The 17,601-nt window shown below is 43.8% G+C and overlaps 1 long non-coding RNA gene across 1 annotated transcript; it reads right to left on the bottom strand.

Moving 5' to 3' along the window:
* Positions 1 to 7,504: 7,504 nt before the first annotated feature.
* LOC113926256 lies at positions 7,505 to 16,087 on the bottom strand. Its single transcript, XR_003521252.1, has 3 exons — positions 16,038 to 16,087; positions 13,544 to 13,666; positions 7,505 to 7,861 (listed from the first exon to the last, which is right to left on the bottom strand). It is a non-coding gene; the product is annotated as an uncharacterized LOC113926256 (long non-coding RNA).
* Positions 16,088 to 17,601: the final 1,514 nt, after the last annotated feature.

Genomic DNA, 17,601 nt, shown 5'->3' with positions numbered 1-17,601 from the left:
GTTGGTTCTTTTCCCCCCTCTAATTCTTACCTGTATTAGTGAGGGCCCCAGCAGGAAACAAGTGACTCCCTAACTCTGGGATAGTTTGAGGAGGTGTGTGCAGGGTGTGGGGAAAGAACAAGGGATAGATGGATAGAACCCTGGGACCCATTACAGCAGAGCCATCGCCACCTCTGGGACCAAAGGGACACATGACATTCAAATGGAAGAACATATCTTAGAACAAACATTTGGATTCTACCGTGAGTAGAAGGCAGGGTGCCGGATGCAGGGATTAGAGTAATAACACATGCTCTCCTCCCTCCTCGTGGGACTTTCCAAGCAGGTGGAAGACAGAGACACTCAGCAAATGACGACACAAATTAGTATCACAGACAGTGGGTGAGTTCCATGCATGAAAAGAGGAAGAGGCGATGAGATACTTCAGCTGAGATGCAACCTGGTTCCCACCAGCAGGGAAGGCTTTTCTGAGAAAGTGATGTTCAAGCTGAGATCTGCAGGATGCAGGGGAGTTTCCAGCTCCAGGAGTGGGCAAGGAGGGACATGTGTGAGAGGGTGGGAACAGTGCTGCGGAGGCTCTGACCTTGGAAAGGGTATGGAGCATTAGAGGCTCCAAGAGAAGCCCTGGAAAGTTGAAGCTCCCGCTCACAAGCGTGAGGGGAGAGATGTGGAGCTGGAAAATGAGGAGGGACCAAATCACTCCGGGTCTCCAAGGTTGGGTTGGGGATTTGGAATCATATGAAGAGACCAAAAAAAAAAAAAAAAAAAAAAAAGGATTTTAATGGGGATGCCAGGATCTGTCTGCATTTCTAAAAGATTCTTAAAGACAAGGGCTGTATTTTGCTCATTTTCTAATCCTGTGTGGTAACCTTATACAGAATTGATGCTTAACATATTTATTGAACTGCATTTCTATTCTGTGAGAATGGTGTTTTGGAAATTGTGTTTAGTAGTAAAAACTAAGGGGAGGCAGTATGGAATTAAATTTGGGACTAAGCAATAGTTGCTTCTTTCCAGAAATCTATTTTCTCTGGTTACTATATGTCAGGGTCACATAAAATGAAAAAAGATGCAATTGCTTAACACAACACAACATGAGCATGGAGGAAAAAGTTATGTCTCATGAATACCAGTTAAAACCATCAGCTATGAAATCAGACTGTTTGAATCTGAATCCCACTTTACTTGCTGTGGGTCCTTGAGCGAGTTACTTAGCCTCTCTGGGCTTCAGTTTTCTTATCTGCGGAAAGAGACCATAATAGTGCCTAGTTCATCTCTTTGTTGCGAGATTACATGAGAATACAGTAAAAGCTTGTCGAAGACTGCCGGGCACCGTTAAGTGTTCAATGAACGTCCCCTATTACTAATTGCATACAAATTTCATGGTGTGCATAAAAAGTTGCTTTCCTCAACTGTAAAATAATTTGCTCTTTAAGATGTTCCCATTCCTTGATTCTTAATGGTAGCTACTGTTTATGTGCTTGTAATAATTATGCAATGACAATAGGACTTTTACAGAAATGTTTAATGCATCGGGGTTTGGTTGGGCTTATTACACCAAGTAATAAGATCTCTCCCCTATAGTAAATTGTGTTCTGATACGTTCTGGATAATGCCCTTCGAGAAAAGCTTAATGCTAACAACACATAAGCCCCATAGCACGTCATTTTCCTTGATTTCCAGGTGATTAGAAGCATTACTAAACACGTCTGGAGTTCACAGACAATCAGAGTCTTTATTTTTTTTTCCTCTTGCCCATACGTCAATTTGCAGAAAGCTGTGCATTTTAATATTTTTTTCTTCCCCATACTCCCCTCATATATGTATAAGTGAAAAATCCACACATCAGTGCATAAACACTCACACAAATTGATTATGGAGGCTCATGAAGGTTGAAAGTTATCCTTTAGCTCAGTAGACAAGATATTCATTCTCCTTCTCCCAGCTACAAAACAAGATTTCTGGTCTGTCAGTTTCATAAATCGTCCTCCAACTAGTCCCTGACAGATAAAGATCAAAGAACAGGTTAGCAATGAACTGGTTACAGATTAGAAATCAGGTGACGGCAGGCCCCACTGTTCCTTCTGTAAGGTACCCCAGATGGGGACGCTCTTGTGCATGGGTGTGCATGCCCATACTTGTTGATAGAATCATTTTTAGAAAGTAATGCTTTCCCATTTATAAAACCTGGAGAGAGGCAGCAGAATGTGTAGGCAGTAGTTCTCAACCCTGGCCGCAGACCAAAATTACCTGTGGAGCTCTTAAAAATTTGTAGATCCCATGACCTCACTCTCTAGACCAGTGGTTCTCAGCCTGGGAGGCACATGTGAATCGCCTGGGGAATTTTTGAAAAGTAGGATCGCTGCCAGGCGGCCCCACCCCAGACCAATTGCAGTGGAATCTCTGGGGGTAGGGCCTAGAGAGGCATTCCTAAATCAGCTCTCCAGGTGATTTCTAATATATAGCCAGGCCTGAGAACCACTGTTCTAGATGGGTTGAATTCACTTATTCATTCAACAAACATGTAATGATGGCTACTCTAGGCAAGGCATTGCTGGCAACATAGCAGTTAAAGAAATAAATATTGCCTGCTCTCCTGGGATTAGAAATCTGAATCAAAATCTTCAGAGTTGGGGCCTAGGCAACATCAGAATTTCAGAACAAAGATTCTGAAATTTCTAGAAGCTAATTGGCCAAGATTGAGAATCAGGGAGTAGCAGAAAGAGCATGGAGTCTGATAGCTGTGTTTGAATCTTGGCTCCTCTGCTTGGCTGTTTGATCTTGGATAAATTATGTAACTGTTCTAAGCCTCTGCTTCCTTATCTTTAAAATGGTGGAAGCCTTCTCTTCTAAGGCTGTTATGAGTTTTCAATAATAATTTTTGAAAATTGATAGAAACCTCAGTGCCGCAGCTGGCTCCTACTAGGCGTTCAATAAATGTTAGTTTTCTCCCTTTGTTCTTAAAGCAGTATGTGTGCTACGTACATACGATGCACAATTGAACTATGAGACACTGGCCCCAGCTTTCCAGGAGTTTATGGTGTAGTAAACAATTAGCCGCCACATCATACAGAAGCTATTCCTAGGTGTGTGCTGTCGGCTTCTTTTATTGCTGCAGGGGTTCTGAATGGAGAGAAATAATCACCGAAAATCAAGAGGCAGAGATTTCCTAAAGAGGAAGAATTTGAGAGGGGACCTAGCAATGGGTAGATTTTGCCAGAAGAGGAGAGGAGGGGTATTGCAAGCTGAGGAAACAGCATAGCTAAGGAAACTTCTAGATGATACTTGAAGGCAGGTCATATTTAAAGAAGACGTTTACCTTTTCAACATTATTTCACACGCGTCCACGCATGTCATTGATCAGCCAAGTGAAGGTTACCGCTCTATCAATATCTGCGTGAATAACAGTGTATGGGTTCTATGTGTCGAAGAATCTGTATGGGGCTTATGTTTTTAATGACACATCCATTTGTTTTATATGCATATGCCTCAGTATGTTATTTAGGAAAATTTTGCCTGCATCTATTTATTTTTCCTTGCATTCTCCTTGGGGGTACCGGCGTGCCTTCTTAGAGATAACTCACTAGCCTAATAACTAACAATGAATTTTCACAACACGAAGAACAAAGAGCTGAATCAAGATGACATCATCCTTATCATAGTGAATTTTCATTCAGGCTAACATTTAAGTCTTGCTAGAGATTTGTCCAGGGGATTAGTCCCTGGCCAATTGTAAGCGGCCAAGAGAGTGGGTCTGTTTAGAAGTAAGCCTGTCTGGCGGCTGTTTGTTTGAGGAAGGCGAAAGAGCACCTCGGGGGAGCCGCCTCCTGCCAGGCGGATCCCCTTTACGTTCCAGCCTCCCCTGCACGGTCTGGATCTCCTCACAGGCTCTGTGGACGGCGGCTGCCTGCGTATCCCTCCTCTGCTGAGATGACTTGGAATGACCTACTTTGAAAATGGTGTGAACTCGGCAGAGCGCCAAGGAGTTGGGGTGCAAACAGGCCTGCCCGGAGGGCTTCCAGCAGCGGAGAGCAGGCTCTCTCGGGGCTCCTCCAGAAGCCTGGTGTACGGTTTTGGTTGGGGGCCGGGGGGTGGGGGGGGGGTTGCTCTTTTTTTTTTTTTTTTTTAATTCCCAGGGCCTGGGCTGTTGCAATTCATCTTTCTGCTCTTGGAGTGCAGGCTCCTGATTGGCCGAGCCTGGTGTTTATGTCAGAGAAAGGCAGCCAATCAGAGCAGGACTCTGCCTGTCTCCCTGCCGCAAACAGCTGAAGTAGTAATTACCGGCACCGCGAAGGACCGCCCGAGCTCAGCTGCAGCCGGCCCTGGCCTTCCAGGGCAAAGCCAGGAGGAGCGTGAGGACTCGAGGCTGAGTCACCGATCGGGGGCCTCCTGAGGCCCGGTACCTTGGCCCCCACGTGGAGCGCTGGCTAAGCCTCCCTTCCCCCCAGGTTCATTTTTTTCTCTGAGTATCTGGCTTCTGAAACCAACATGGATGGCTCTGGGGCGTGGGAAAGGGAGAAACCAGGAGGCAGGGAACAGAAATGTTGGCGATTACCTTCCCTCCACCAATTTTTAAGGGATGACTCTAGATAATCCCTCCCCCCACCCAGTTTCAGGACTGCCTACCAAAAAAAAAAAAAAAAAAGAAGCCATCTCTGAATCTAGGGGAATTATCAGCACTTGTAAAACAGCTTAAAAATGACTTTTTCTTTTCCCAAGCAGCTGCCCTGAATTCAGAATAGGTAAATTCCAAGTGCTTAACCATCTGATAAGATTCTTCTTAAGATGAAGTATTTATTTATACCCCTATGAAGAGAATGGGGTCTGGCTTATCAACTTTTCCCTTGGGATTATTAAAGCATGATAATTTGTGTTGAATCAGCTTGGGCTGTTATCAAATATGAAGGAAGAGAGAAATTCTACTTTAACTCTTACATTTGAACTTAAAATGGGATATTCAGGATCTTTCTGAAACCCCTGTTTAATATTAAATATAGTTGACCTTTGAACAATGGGGAGGGGGCAGGGGCTGGGGCGCTGACCTCTGTGAAGTTGAAAATCCTCCTGTGACTTTTGACTCCCTAAAAGTTTACCAGAAGCCTTACCCATAACATGTACAGTGAATTAACATGTATTTCATGTGTTATATGTATTATACGTTGTATTCTTACAGTAAGGTAAGCTAGAGAAAAGAAGTTGTTGTTAAGAGAATCATAAGAGGGACACCTGGGTGGCTCAGTCAGTTAAGGGTCTGCCTTCGGCTCAGGTCATGATCCCAGGGTCCTGGAATCGAGCCCCGCATTGGGCTCCTTGCTCAGAGGGGCATCTGCTGCTCCCTCTGCTGCTCCCCCTGCTTGTGCTCTCTCTCTCTCTCTGACAAATAAATAAATAAAATATTTAAAAAGAGAGAGAGAATCATAAGAGAATATACACTTACAATCCTGTACTATAAAAAATCCACATGTGAGTGGACCCACACAGTTCAAACCTGTGTTGTTCAAGGGTCGGCTGTACATAGAACGATTCTGACCTGCTTCTCAGAGTGCTTCTCTCCTTGTTTATTTGGAATTTTTCAAATATTTTTCCCCCCATGATTCTCCACTCTGAAGTCCTCTCAGTTACCAGGGACTCCTGTGAAACCTGCCACCTTCACTTTCAGCGCAGGGTTCCCATCTTTTTCAGACCTTGGTTTATGGAATACAATCCACCGAAGACTAGAGACACTTCCCTGAAAGAAAGACCTAGCAAAATGTTAAATATGGAATTATCACCCTGAAATGCTATGCATGATTCGTCACACAAATTCACAGTTGGTAGCACGTTGGTAAACGTTGGCCAAAAATGTGCCATAAGGGTTTTAAAACAGGAAAAGATGAACAAATTTTGTACCTATCTTGAAGTGTATCCTGAATCTCTTCCATGCGTTATAGATTCGGGTGTTGCGGGGACTAACCCTCTCCCAAGTACTTGTTGGGCGGACAAATTGCATGGGGGGAAATGAGCAAGAGAGGGGAAGCAGTAGAATTCGATGGCTTTGACACACAACAGTTACTGGGTGTACTCACCAGATCCTCACGTTATCTTTGGCAACCTATTGTCTCCTTCTTCAATCTTAACTCCTTGGGGCCTTTTGGCTGACAGGTGTAAGAATAGAAGAAGCTAAAGCAGAGCTGACAATTTATATCAGCAGGAACACTCACACAAGCCTCACCCTGGCAGCAGGTTTTAATTTAAAACGCTGAATGTAGGTTGCTGTACCTAAGACTTGATGGTTGCCAGACAAAAAAGACCCACCTTCCTCTGATGGGGAGATAGGTATGTGCATTAGGGGTCCAAGCCCTGGGCTGAGAATGGCTTCCCGGTTGCAGGAGGAGAGCCAAGGAGAGCAGAGGAGAGCCAAGTGCCGAGAAAGAGAGAAGGACCCACAAAGGACGACAGAGCCAGGAGGCCACGTGTCTATTAGTTTCTGAGCCTGGAGAACAGTCATCATGATGGAGACAGGGCTCCATGGGCAGCTTAGCCATGTGGGATGGGCAAGCCTAATATGCTTGAGTTGACACGTCTGTATTTTTTCCCCTGAAAGAGTTGAAAGTGGCTCCCATTTTAATTTTACAGACCAAGGAAAATGTTGCAGGCTTTGTGAAGTTATCTCTCATCATTAGCTAACGTTCGTTCCTTATTAAACACCGGGATGCACGTGATGCTACGTGATGCATCACTCAAGAGCGGGGCAGCCCGAAAGGAATGGGGAGACCCAAACAAGAGACGAGAAAGTGTCTTCACGCCCTTCATTATAGTGCCACATCTTCTTCCTCCTCCCCACCCCCCCACCCCCGCCCCAGGAAGTTTTGTAAATGTTTCCATTTAGAAGAGCTACTTAACTTTCCCTAGATCAGCCACAAGAAAAATGAATACAGAGAGGAAGGGAAGAAGGGGTACAGAAGGGGTGAAGGTTTGGATCCTTGGACAAGCCATAAGATGCTTGAGCATTTCATGTGGTGGGGCCATCCTCTGCCTGATGAAGAGACCACTTACCTACTGCTGAAAATTCCTGAGCTTCTATTGACCCCCCTGTTCCTGAGGTTTTTCAAATTTTCGAGGAGAGATCACAGAGGTCTCTGGAGAGACCATAGAGGTGATCTGGCCTATGCAGTGACTCTACTTCTTCTCTTTTCTTCCCCTACACTTCACCTATTTAAAGAACCACGTCGAATCCAGTGGTAGTAAAAGGAAATACACACTGTAAGACAGACATAGAAGAAGAAGAAGAAGAAAAAAAAAAACACAACGTTGTCAGTAGATAGAGTAGAAATGGTAGTGTTTAGGCAAGAGCAGGACTTGGGAAGGAACATGCCATCAACTTTAGGGCGAAGGAAACACCGTGATGAGGAAGGAGAGGATTCTAATTTAATATCTGGGGTGAACATCTTTTGAAACCTTCCAAAGATAGAGGCGAACACACCTGAAGCGTGTTTGGGGACATAGCTGTGATTAGATTTTGCTTTATCATCTTCCATACAAGGAAGCTCATTAGTAGGCAGACAATAGAGTGTTGTCAGCTTTTCACTGGGGAATACAAGTATAGCATCTCCTGATATCCAGATCCCAGGAAGATGCACAAGGGAAGGTAGGAAGCTGTACCCAATGCATGGAAATAAGAAAAACGTAATGTTACAAGGTCTCATTCACAAAGAGAAGCAGGTATTGAGAGTACAAGTATCAATTAATGCTTAGTAGGGACTTCATATTTGCTGGTGACAGAACTATGGTTGAGCAAGGAATTCTCTTGTCAGTGCGGGGAACTGGTCCTTGTGCTGGAAATGTCCATACGGCATCGTTGTGGAAAGGATGCTCATTTCATCTAGGAGATGGTAAAAAAAAATAAGCTAAAGTCGGTCACCAGGTATCAGAGCTGTGGGAAAGTGATTTTCTTCTGTAGATGCTCTGCTGAGTTCTGCCAGCACCTTGCATTAATATGAAATTAACAACACACTACTCACATGGAACTTAGCATCTAAAAAATGCTCACATTGTGCTTTAAGCCTTTTATTACAAAATAATAGAAGTCATGGGGTTAAAGTTTGTTCCTGCAGTTTTCTCTGAAACATCTGTACAATTTTATATGGGGGATGAATGTATATTCTATGTGGATCTTTGTCAACTGAAAATGTGGCTGAAGAGCTAGAGGTTCAATACTAAGGCTCACCCCCTCACCCCACCCCAATCACATACATATGATTTCCTGCTTGCAAGCACTCCAGAAAAAAAATTTTTTTAAATAAGAAACCCCTTTTATGTTCACATCCGTTGTCATTATTATTATTTGCTGTGTCTCAACAGTATGACTCATTCCAACTAAAAGCCCCCAGGAGAACAGAGGAGAAAGGCTAAGAAGCACATTCCATTCAATAAATTACTATTGAGCTCTTACTATGTTTGGCACTAGGAGGCTAGGGTCCCTACAGAGTGAGCAGCCCAGTGAGTGGGCCACGTAAGGCGGGTATACAAATAACTATAAATCAGGGCAGAGTCGGCTAAGTGTCTTACCAAAATTGGTAAAAATGTGGAGTGGGGGGTAGATCGCCAATTGAAAAGGCTCAGTGAAGATTTCGTAGAAAAAGTGGTAAAGGGAAAAGGGTAAGCAAGCCCGATGTCAGCTGCACCCCCCCACCCCCCCAACCCCCTGCGCTATGATGAAGGTCAGACTGGCCTGCATCCCAACTCCATGCCCCTGTATCCGGACTCCAGACTCCAGATCCGGCCCTCCACACCGGCCTCCAGCCTCCACTCTGCCTCCTTCACTGTTCCTTTCTTCCCTCCGTTGAAACTACGCCTCTTTTCTTGATTTCCCTACAAACTGCTTACACCAAGCCTCCTTGAAATGCAGTGATTACTGAAGGTGTTGGAAAGACAGCGGCCACAGCCCAGTAATGTCTGTATACATCTTGAAACTGAACGTGAGTCATCCTTATTTTGAAAACTCCTTCATGCTCTGCCTTGTTCCCTCGTTCTCTTTTTTGCTACTCCCCCCACCTCTTTTTTCTTTGGGGAGGGAGGCAAAAAAAAAAAAAATCCAAATTCCCTTCATTTGCTTCAGTGCAGTCATTCATCCTATGTTTTATTTTGCAGTCTTCCTTTTAGACTAAGGGGTGGGGCCTTTTTCCCAACAAAACGATCCATTTTACATAAAGACTTGTTTTTTACACGCCCCCCCCCCAAGAAAAATTCTGGTTGATATAGTTTTATTTTCACCTTGCTACAATGCCCGTTTTGCAAGGCAGCCCTGGAAGATAAGGACATTCCTAGTGTCAGGAATGAGAAGACCTCGAAGAATTTTTACAGATTTTTCAAATACCTGTGTCTCATTTTACATAATAAGGAAACAGGCTCAGGCCTCCTCCGGGAGGTGTAGGTATTGAAGGCGGAAGAACTCCGCCAGTGCACTGCTTTTTCCCTGATGGTGAGGACATCATGATGAAGGTATAAAATCGGAGAACAAGGCATGAATCATAGCAGGTGTGGTCAGGAATGGAGTAAGGCACCTAGAGGTGCTCCGGCTTCACTAAGACGGGCATAGTAAAGGTAGCTTCTTTATTTCCTTCCAAGTGACCTCATAAGCTACCTGTCCCACTGCATGGGCCAATAGAAACAACCTAGACTTTTTACACCGCAATAGCTCAGTCTCTACCAGCTTGGTTTCCTTGAAGTTCAAGCACCGTCAAGTCACATTTCAACTCCCTATTAACGTGGGCTGAGTCAGACTCTGTAAGTAAACATTCAGTCATGTGGAGAACGTACAAGGTTCTAATGGCAGAAGGGAAGTGTCCTTTGGACTATGGCTAGAAGTCTTCTGGAACACAGCAGAACTGAGCCACTTCACACACTGGGGACCCCCAAAGGTGCCACTGGTCCAGGCGGAACTTCTGAGGGTGGGCGTGTTGGCACCTACCCCTAGAGCTCGTGACCTTTGGCTGAAATCTTCAACCATAAAGGCCTCTTCTTCCCAAACGAAGGCCACGGGGGCCTTCAAGACATCCAGATAATGGAAAATTCGAAGGACAAAAGGCCCGGGAGATGCTCCCCTGGGGCAGGGTGTCAAGGTTACTGCAGGTCTTTAGAAGAACTCCAGCCTTGGACTCAGTGCCCTATGTGGTTTGGAAAACGGTACCAGCTTGGAGGCGGTAGCAGACGGTGTGTTAGAGATGAATCTCGGGCACAGCTTCTGGATCATTCCAAGTCCTGCCACGGTTGGGGTGATCTGTGCAGCACCTGCCTTTTTGAACTTGATTATGTTTATTTGGAGATTATTGTAAATTCACATGTGGTTGTAAGAAACAATACAGAGATCCCATGTACCCTTTACCCAGTTCATGCCTACCGTAACATTTTGCAAGACAACACTGGGCTGTCACAACCAGGATTTTAATATTGATACAGTCAAGGCTCAGAATATTTCCACCACCACAAGGATCCCTCATCTTGGCCTCTTATAACCACACCGGCTTCTCTCTACCTCCATCCCCTCCTTGACCCTGGCAACAACTAATTGTTTCTCCATTTCTATAATTTTGTCATTTTAGATATATACACAGAATCATACAGTGAGTAACCTTTTGGGATTGGTTCTTCTAACTCAGCATATTTCTCTGGACATTCATCCAGATTGTTGCCTCCATCAATAGTTCATTCTTACTATTGCTGAGTAGGGTTCTGTGGTATGGATAAACTGGTTTTGTTCAGTCATTCACCCATTGAAGGACATCCAGGTTGCTTACTGTTTGGGGCTATTTCAAACAAAGTTTTCATAAACGTTAGGGGACAGGTTTTTGTGTGAATCTAAGTTTTCCTTTCTCTGGGATGAATGCTCAAGAGGGCTATGTCTGGGTCCTATGGTAGTTGTATATTCATTGTTTAAAGCAACTATTAACTGTTTTCTAGATTGGTTGTACTATTTGGGGTTATCAAATGTATGAGCGATCCAATTTCTCCACACCCTCAGCAGCACTGTTTTTTATTCTGATGGAAGTATAGTGATATCTCATGGTTGTAATTTGTATTTTCCTAATGGCTAATGGTGCTGAACACATTTTTACATGCTTATCTACCATCTGTATGTGTTCTTTGGTGAAGTGTCTATTCATGCCTTTTGCCCATTTTCTAATTGGATTGTTTGTTACTGTTGAGTTCTTAGAGTTCTTTATATATTCTAGATACTAGTCCTTTGTTGGATATGTGTTTCGCAAATATTTTCTTGTAGTCTGTCTCATGTCTTTTCACCTTCCTAGTAGGGTCTTTACAAAGAAAAAATTTTAAAATTTGATGAAATCTAACTTATCCATTTTTCCCTTTTGTGGGTCATACTTTTGGTATCAAATCCAAGAGTTCTTTGCCTAGCCCTAGATTCCAAAGATGTTCTGTTTTTTTCTTCAGGAAGTATATAGGTTTATGTTTTATTTTGCTTATATCTGTATGTCCATTTTGAATTAATTATTGTGTAAGTTCAAGGTTCAATTTTTTTTGTCTACAAGTGTCCAGTTGCTCCAACACTGCTTGTTAGAAAAGCTACTGAGGGTCCTGCAGAGTCAGAATCTAAACTGTAAAGCACTCTGTGAAGTAATGACATCTAAGGACCTACAAAAGCATGGAAACATCCGGATGTTCTCCGTGTCTGACCATGTCTGCACACAGCTTTTCTTTTTCTTTCTTTTTTTAAGATTTTATTTATTTATTTATTTATTTATTTATTTATTTATTTGAGAGAGAGAGAGGAGGGGGAGGGGCAGAGGGAAAGGGACAAGCAGACTCCGTGCTGAGCGCAAAGCCCAACTGGGGGTTCCATCTCACGAACCCGAGTTCATGACCTGAGATGAAATTCAAGAGTCAGACGCTCAATAGACTGGGCTCCCCAGGTGTCCCAGCACACAGTTTTTCTTTGTATATGACAATGGCCATGCCAATGTTAATACTCAGGGTCCCAAGAAACAGAAAGGTCAGAAATCAGGTCTCACTAGTCCCTTGCAAAAGATACTTTGGGAGTTTCTGGTAGACTTTCTGTAAAGTCTACACTCGTTAATATAGCATGGAAATCCCTCCATGTTGGGGCACAGGTTGATCTCTCAGGCCTGACCTCTCTCTCTCTCTTCCCCCTTGTACTCAGCAATACCTCCGTAGAACAGCCCTTAGGGTTCTGTGAACACACCCTGCTTCTTAAATTTTCCACATTCTCAAGACTCGGCTTAGATGTCACCTCCTCTCGGAAGCCTTCCATGACCCTTAGGTTGGATTAGGTGCTTTTCCTAAATGTCATCACAGCTCCACAGTGTGTTAACCTCTAATACAGCACTTAGCCCATGTTGTCAGAGTTGTTTTTCACCTGTCTGTTCCCTCCACTCAGCCATAAGCTCCTCAAGGACAGAGCTCATCCTAACTCCTCACTCGATGCCAAGTCAATGGTGCAGTTCTTTGTGTTTATTAGGCGAAAGCAATTTGGTGCAACTTCTTTTATTGATCAGAAAACTAACAAAGAGAGCATAAGCTCTCACTCAAACAAAGCCAAGCTAGCAAGAAGCCCAGAAATCAAAGAATGTCACTATCAATGAGTCAGCTATCAAGAGTTTCCAGGGCCAGCATTGGCACTGCTGGAAAAAGTGACTGGAATCCAATTATTTCACTTCTTTGGGCCTTTGTCTGTAAAATAAAGAGCTTGCACTAAATCACCTCCTAAATCACCTCTTTCTAACACTAAAAAGTTTCATAATTTCTTATATGGAGGCCGTAAATTCCAACCCAAATGTCTGGTTGGAATTTTCCAGAAATCACGAACTTGGGACCTTTCTTGCTCTACCAGAAGAGAATTTGGGGATAGCTGGGGTTTATGAAGACCCTAGGTGATCAGGGTTTCTCTTCACTGCCTATTCATTTCTTCATTCATTCAACATTTATTGAGCGCCTAATGTGTGCCAAGCACATAATGCTTTTCAGTTTAGAGATTTATGAGTGCTGATAATAAGTTACAAGGGCCCGATTCTCTGTGAAGACAATTTGATGTATAATTTTCCAAAATTCAGACAGAGACGCAGTGACTTCATAGGGGAAAACTATATAGAAGGCACTAAGAACCACTCTCTTCAAATTGCATTTAGCAACAGTTATGTAACTATTACATTGAACAAGCATGACTCGTAGGATGTAATCAATCATAAAGCAACACTTCAAATTGATTCCACAGAGTTAACACTTTCTCTGCTCTCGGGTGAAATTTAGAGCAACTTTTTATTCTCTGGTCACTTCCGGGTAATGAAAATGTCCATGGGTCAGTAATTAACATGTCTAGAGTCAGGTCACAGTAAAAACATCCATCTGGTTTTGCACTTAGGCTTCTCTGCTCCCCAGCTCAGCCTCTCACAATCCGGTTAGGAGAGCAGCCCGTGGCCTCCCTTTTCCCGATCCCTGCCCCTTTCATCTTTCTAACAGGGATTTCACACTTCTCTCGGGTTGGAGTAGCGGGAGGATTAGGAGGAAAACAGAGCAGGAAGGTTCTTACTAGTCTGGTAGTCCCGTGAAGATTTAGTGTCAGAGTTCTCTGGCCTTGACACGTATTTCAAGTTGTGTCTCCAGTTGGTTTTTCAAGACACCGCAGGGTAGGGCTTCTCTCACCTGCATTTCCCTGTCGACAGATGGATATGTCTTAATATGGCTGATCACTCAGTCTTCCCTCAGCCTGTGGGAGTCTGGCACCCGCTCCAGCCTTTTTGTTCATCTGGTCACCCATCCAGATGACCCTTTTAGAGAGGACACAAGATACCCTCATGCCTGCTTTCTCTTGGGGGTAGTCCACGTCCCCTCCAAGGGAACCACTGACACTTTCTTTGCCCGTGAAGATTTGGAAAGGCCAGGCGGGAGAATATCCAGCACACAGACCACTCGGTACAAAACAACCCTCTCCTTGCATCCCTACTTCGCATTTTTAATATCCTTTTGGTTTATGTAAGCAGTTGAAAAGTCACGTAATCAGATTTTGACAACCTTCCTTGAAATTTTGCAAAGGAAGCTCTCATACCTCACTTTAAAATAACCTCACTGATAGCAATGTCTCAGGTGCATCAGCTAAAACTTCCATTCTTTTACAGTTATGCCTGCCTTGCAACGTTAGAATGACCCATTTCTCATCATATCTTTGGTCTATATTTGCCATGTCACTGTGACAAATAGCCTTTTCCTCCCCTCATTTCATTATCTAAGAGAAAGTCAATATGAGTTTTTGTGTAACTTAGAGTACTTACTTTCATAATCTGGAAACTGGGCATCATAGTAGTTTCCTCGGGCTGCCGTGACAAAATACCACAAACGGGGGGGGGCGGGGGAAGGGGTAAGCAATAGCAATTTATATGTCACAGTCCTGGAGGCTAACGTGTGAAATCAAAGTGTCAGCAGGGCCACATGCCTCCAAAGGCTCTGAGATAGAATCTGTTCTAAGTCTCTCTCTTAGCTTCTGGGGGTTACTGGCAATCTTTGGCCTGTGGCTACCTTACTTCAATTTCTCCCTCTGTGTTCACATGATGATCTCCCTATACGTCTGTGTGTCTCCATGGCCTTCTTATAAGGGCATCACTCATCAGATTTAGGGACCACTCTAACCCAATATGCCATCATTGTAACCTGATTATGTCCGCAAAGACCCCATTTACAAATAAGGTCATATTTACAGGTTCTGAGTGGACATGGATTTGGGGGGGACATTGTATAATCCAGTACCGGTACTGTAATATTTTCTGTAGAAAGGTTCAATATCAGTGCATATATGATGTGGCATTTCCCCCCCAATAATGTTTTGGTTTTTTTTTTTTTTAATGGAGGAATTGCATTAATTTCGGAAAGGCCTATAGAAATAATATCTCTGGGTTTCACTGCATAGAAATAGTCAGATTCATGGAGGAATATGACAAAGGAGGCATACAAACAGCTTAATAAGCATGGGTATGTATCGTATGGGAGAATCGACGCAAGCTAATAATAGCTACCCTTGACATGAGCGAGCGGATGCTTTTTCCACAGCTGAATTGTGAGCAGGATGATGTAGTATTTGTTGATTTTGCCATGTGACTTGTGAAAACAAAAGAGGTACAAAGAAGACAAATGACATTGTAATTCTGAGTGGTTTGACTATAACTGCACATACTATCGTTATAATAGCAGTAGTAGTGATGTGTTGTTCTATATAATCATCCATTTTTAAGACTCTGCAACATTTTAGAAATTTTTCCTGGGCATACTCTTCCCCCTGTACTGGATTTTCCTTTCTCCAAAAGTTGAAGCTGTTGCTTGGAACCTTGCTCAAATAATGACATTACAGCAGACATGCCCCTGAAAGCAGCTTCATGAGATCTATTAAAACTGGGTTGTCGTTGTTGTTGTTGTTCTAACACAAACTTCAAATACAGTTTCTTCATGATTTATCAACTAAAATCTATCCTGAGAAAGTGTGGACCTTTAGCAAGGTGCAATGACTAGTGAAATGCTTATATATATTCCATTTACTATCCATTTATTTTTTTCTAGTCTTGAGTAAGTTCTTCCTCGGACCTCTGATTTTGCTTGGCCAAGAGTGCCTTCTGGAAATTCACATATTTACCCATCCTGGCTAAGGTCACAACCTTGTGATGCAACTTTAGAGACTTCGAGTGACTTCATTCAACAGCAGGTATTTCTTACTCAGAATGGTTTTAGACATTTTTTATGACTACTTTTACCACTATTTTACGTGTAACTTCTTTTCCGAACATGGCGAACACCACCAGGTACCTGCCTACCTTTGCAGGTGCAAATGGGATGGGGTCAGTGGACACTTATCCATTCCTTCTGGGCAAACAATTTATGCCAAACTTTAACCTTCCTTTGGATAATTGTTTTCCTTATGCCTTACTGTGTTACTGCATCTTTATTGCAATTTGTATTGTATTTTCTTTGTAAGACATTTGGATTCTTGTGAAAGTGTTGTATATGTAAATAATGGAAACAACACCCACAGCATTTCTTACCTCCTGTGGGTGCTGCCACACTTCTTCCTGTTTTCTTTCTTTGCCTTCTTCTTCTGTTTTAAATCACCGTAAGAATAGTTCTTCGGAATTGAGATGATGCAACAGTCTTAAAGACCCAGCCCGTGCTCTATTACTAATTAATGGAGAGTACTGTTTTTTGAAAAAAAATTTTTTTCTTTAAAGATTTTATTTATTTATATGACACAGACAGAGACACAGCGAGAAAGAGAACACAAGCAGGGGGAGTGGGAGAGGGAGAAGCAGGCTTCCCGCGGAGCAGGGAGCCCGATATGGGGCTCGAGCCCAGGACCCTGGGATCATGACCTGAGCTGAAGGCAGACGCTTAACGACTGAGCCACCCAGGCGCTCTGTAACTGAAGCCAACAGGATTGTTTTGAACTTCATGACATTTTGTGCTGGTTTAAAACACGGTAGCAGGTGTGATACGCATTGTATAATGTTCCACCATAAACTGAGCGTGGCAGGAGGTATAATACCCTTAAAGTAAAATGGTGATATGGTAACCAGAGACATTATTGAGCTTCTCCATGGCTTGGCCTCTTTTTATAAAGTGAGTCAGGCAGCAAAGAAGATTTTTTCTCCACTTGGGAGAAAGGGCCAGAAGTGCAAGAGATACAAAACCACTGAGCCTGCTTGTACTCAGTAGTCTTCTAGGACTTTTAGAATATCTGTTACCTAACAGGCTCCAAGGGCACCGTTGGGAATTTCAAGGTCCATATCGAAGCAGGCCCATGGAGCCCTAGAGTCAGAAACGCTAAGAGAGAGAGAAGGAACTGAAGCTTCCCTCGGTCTCTGCTGGCTGCCTCCTCTTTGTGACAGGTTGTGAGCACATCAGTACAGGCCATGGGAAGGAAGAAGTAGCCACAATCCAGTGGGGCGCAGGGGCCAGAGCCTGTCTTCAGAAGCTGGCCCATCCCCAGGGGACAACCAGGCAGGCCAGTGAGTGTCAGTCAAAGGGCATGACTAGCTCCGATTGGGCCAGGCTGTTTGGATATCGGAGTGAGTCCTCCCTGCCAGCAGAACACAGTTCTGGAAGAAGGCCAGGGGACAATACTCAAAATCAGGCACCATTCCAGGTGGTTGGTCCAGTCACTGCAGGCCCCCCGCCAGAAACTGAGGAAAGAGTAGGAAATCACAGCCTGCTTCTGAAGGGAAGGGGGAGCGCAAGGGTTTGGCAGAGCATTAGGACCCGAGCAGAGGAAACAGGGGTCCAGGGCAAGGATCCAGCCGCTGCAGAGAACTAACATGCTTAGCAGAGAAACTGAGGCCGACTGAGGTCACAAGGCTTTGGCCACAGTGATAAAAGAACTTGGAGACTCCGAGTCTACACCAGGAACCAGATTTCCAGGTCTCTAGGCAACCAAAACCATTCCGTCTATTAATAGGTCTCAGGCTGATGACACTGATCGAGACTGGCTCCGACTGGTTGGGGGCAACTTGGAGCTCCTGGAACTTCCATGTGCATAAGAAGTACCTGGGATCTTGTTAAACTGCAGATTGTGATTGGACAGGTATGATTAGGGCCCATAGTCTGAGCTTCTGA

Source organism: Zalophus californianus, chromosome 7 (assembly GCF_009762305.2).
Source record: "Zalophus californianus isolate mZalCal1 chromosome 7, mZalCal1.pri.v2, whole genome shotgun sequence".
NCBI lineage: Eukaryota > Metazoa > Chordata > Mammalia > Carnivora > Otariidae > Zalophus > Zalophus californianus.
This window is presented reverse-complemented; position numbering and strand designations above follow the sequence as displayed.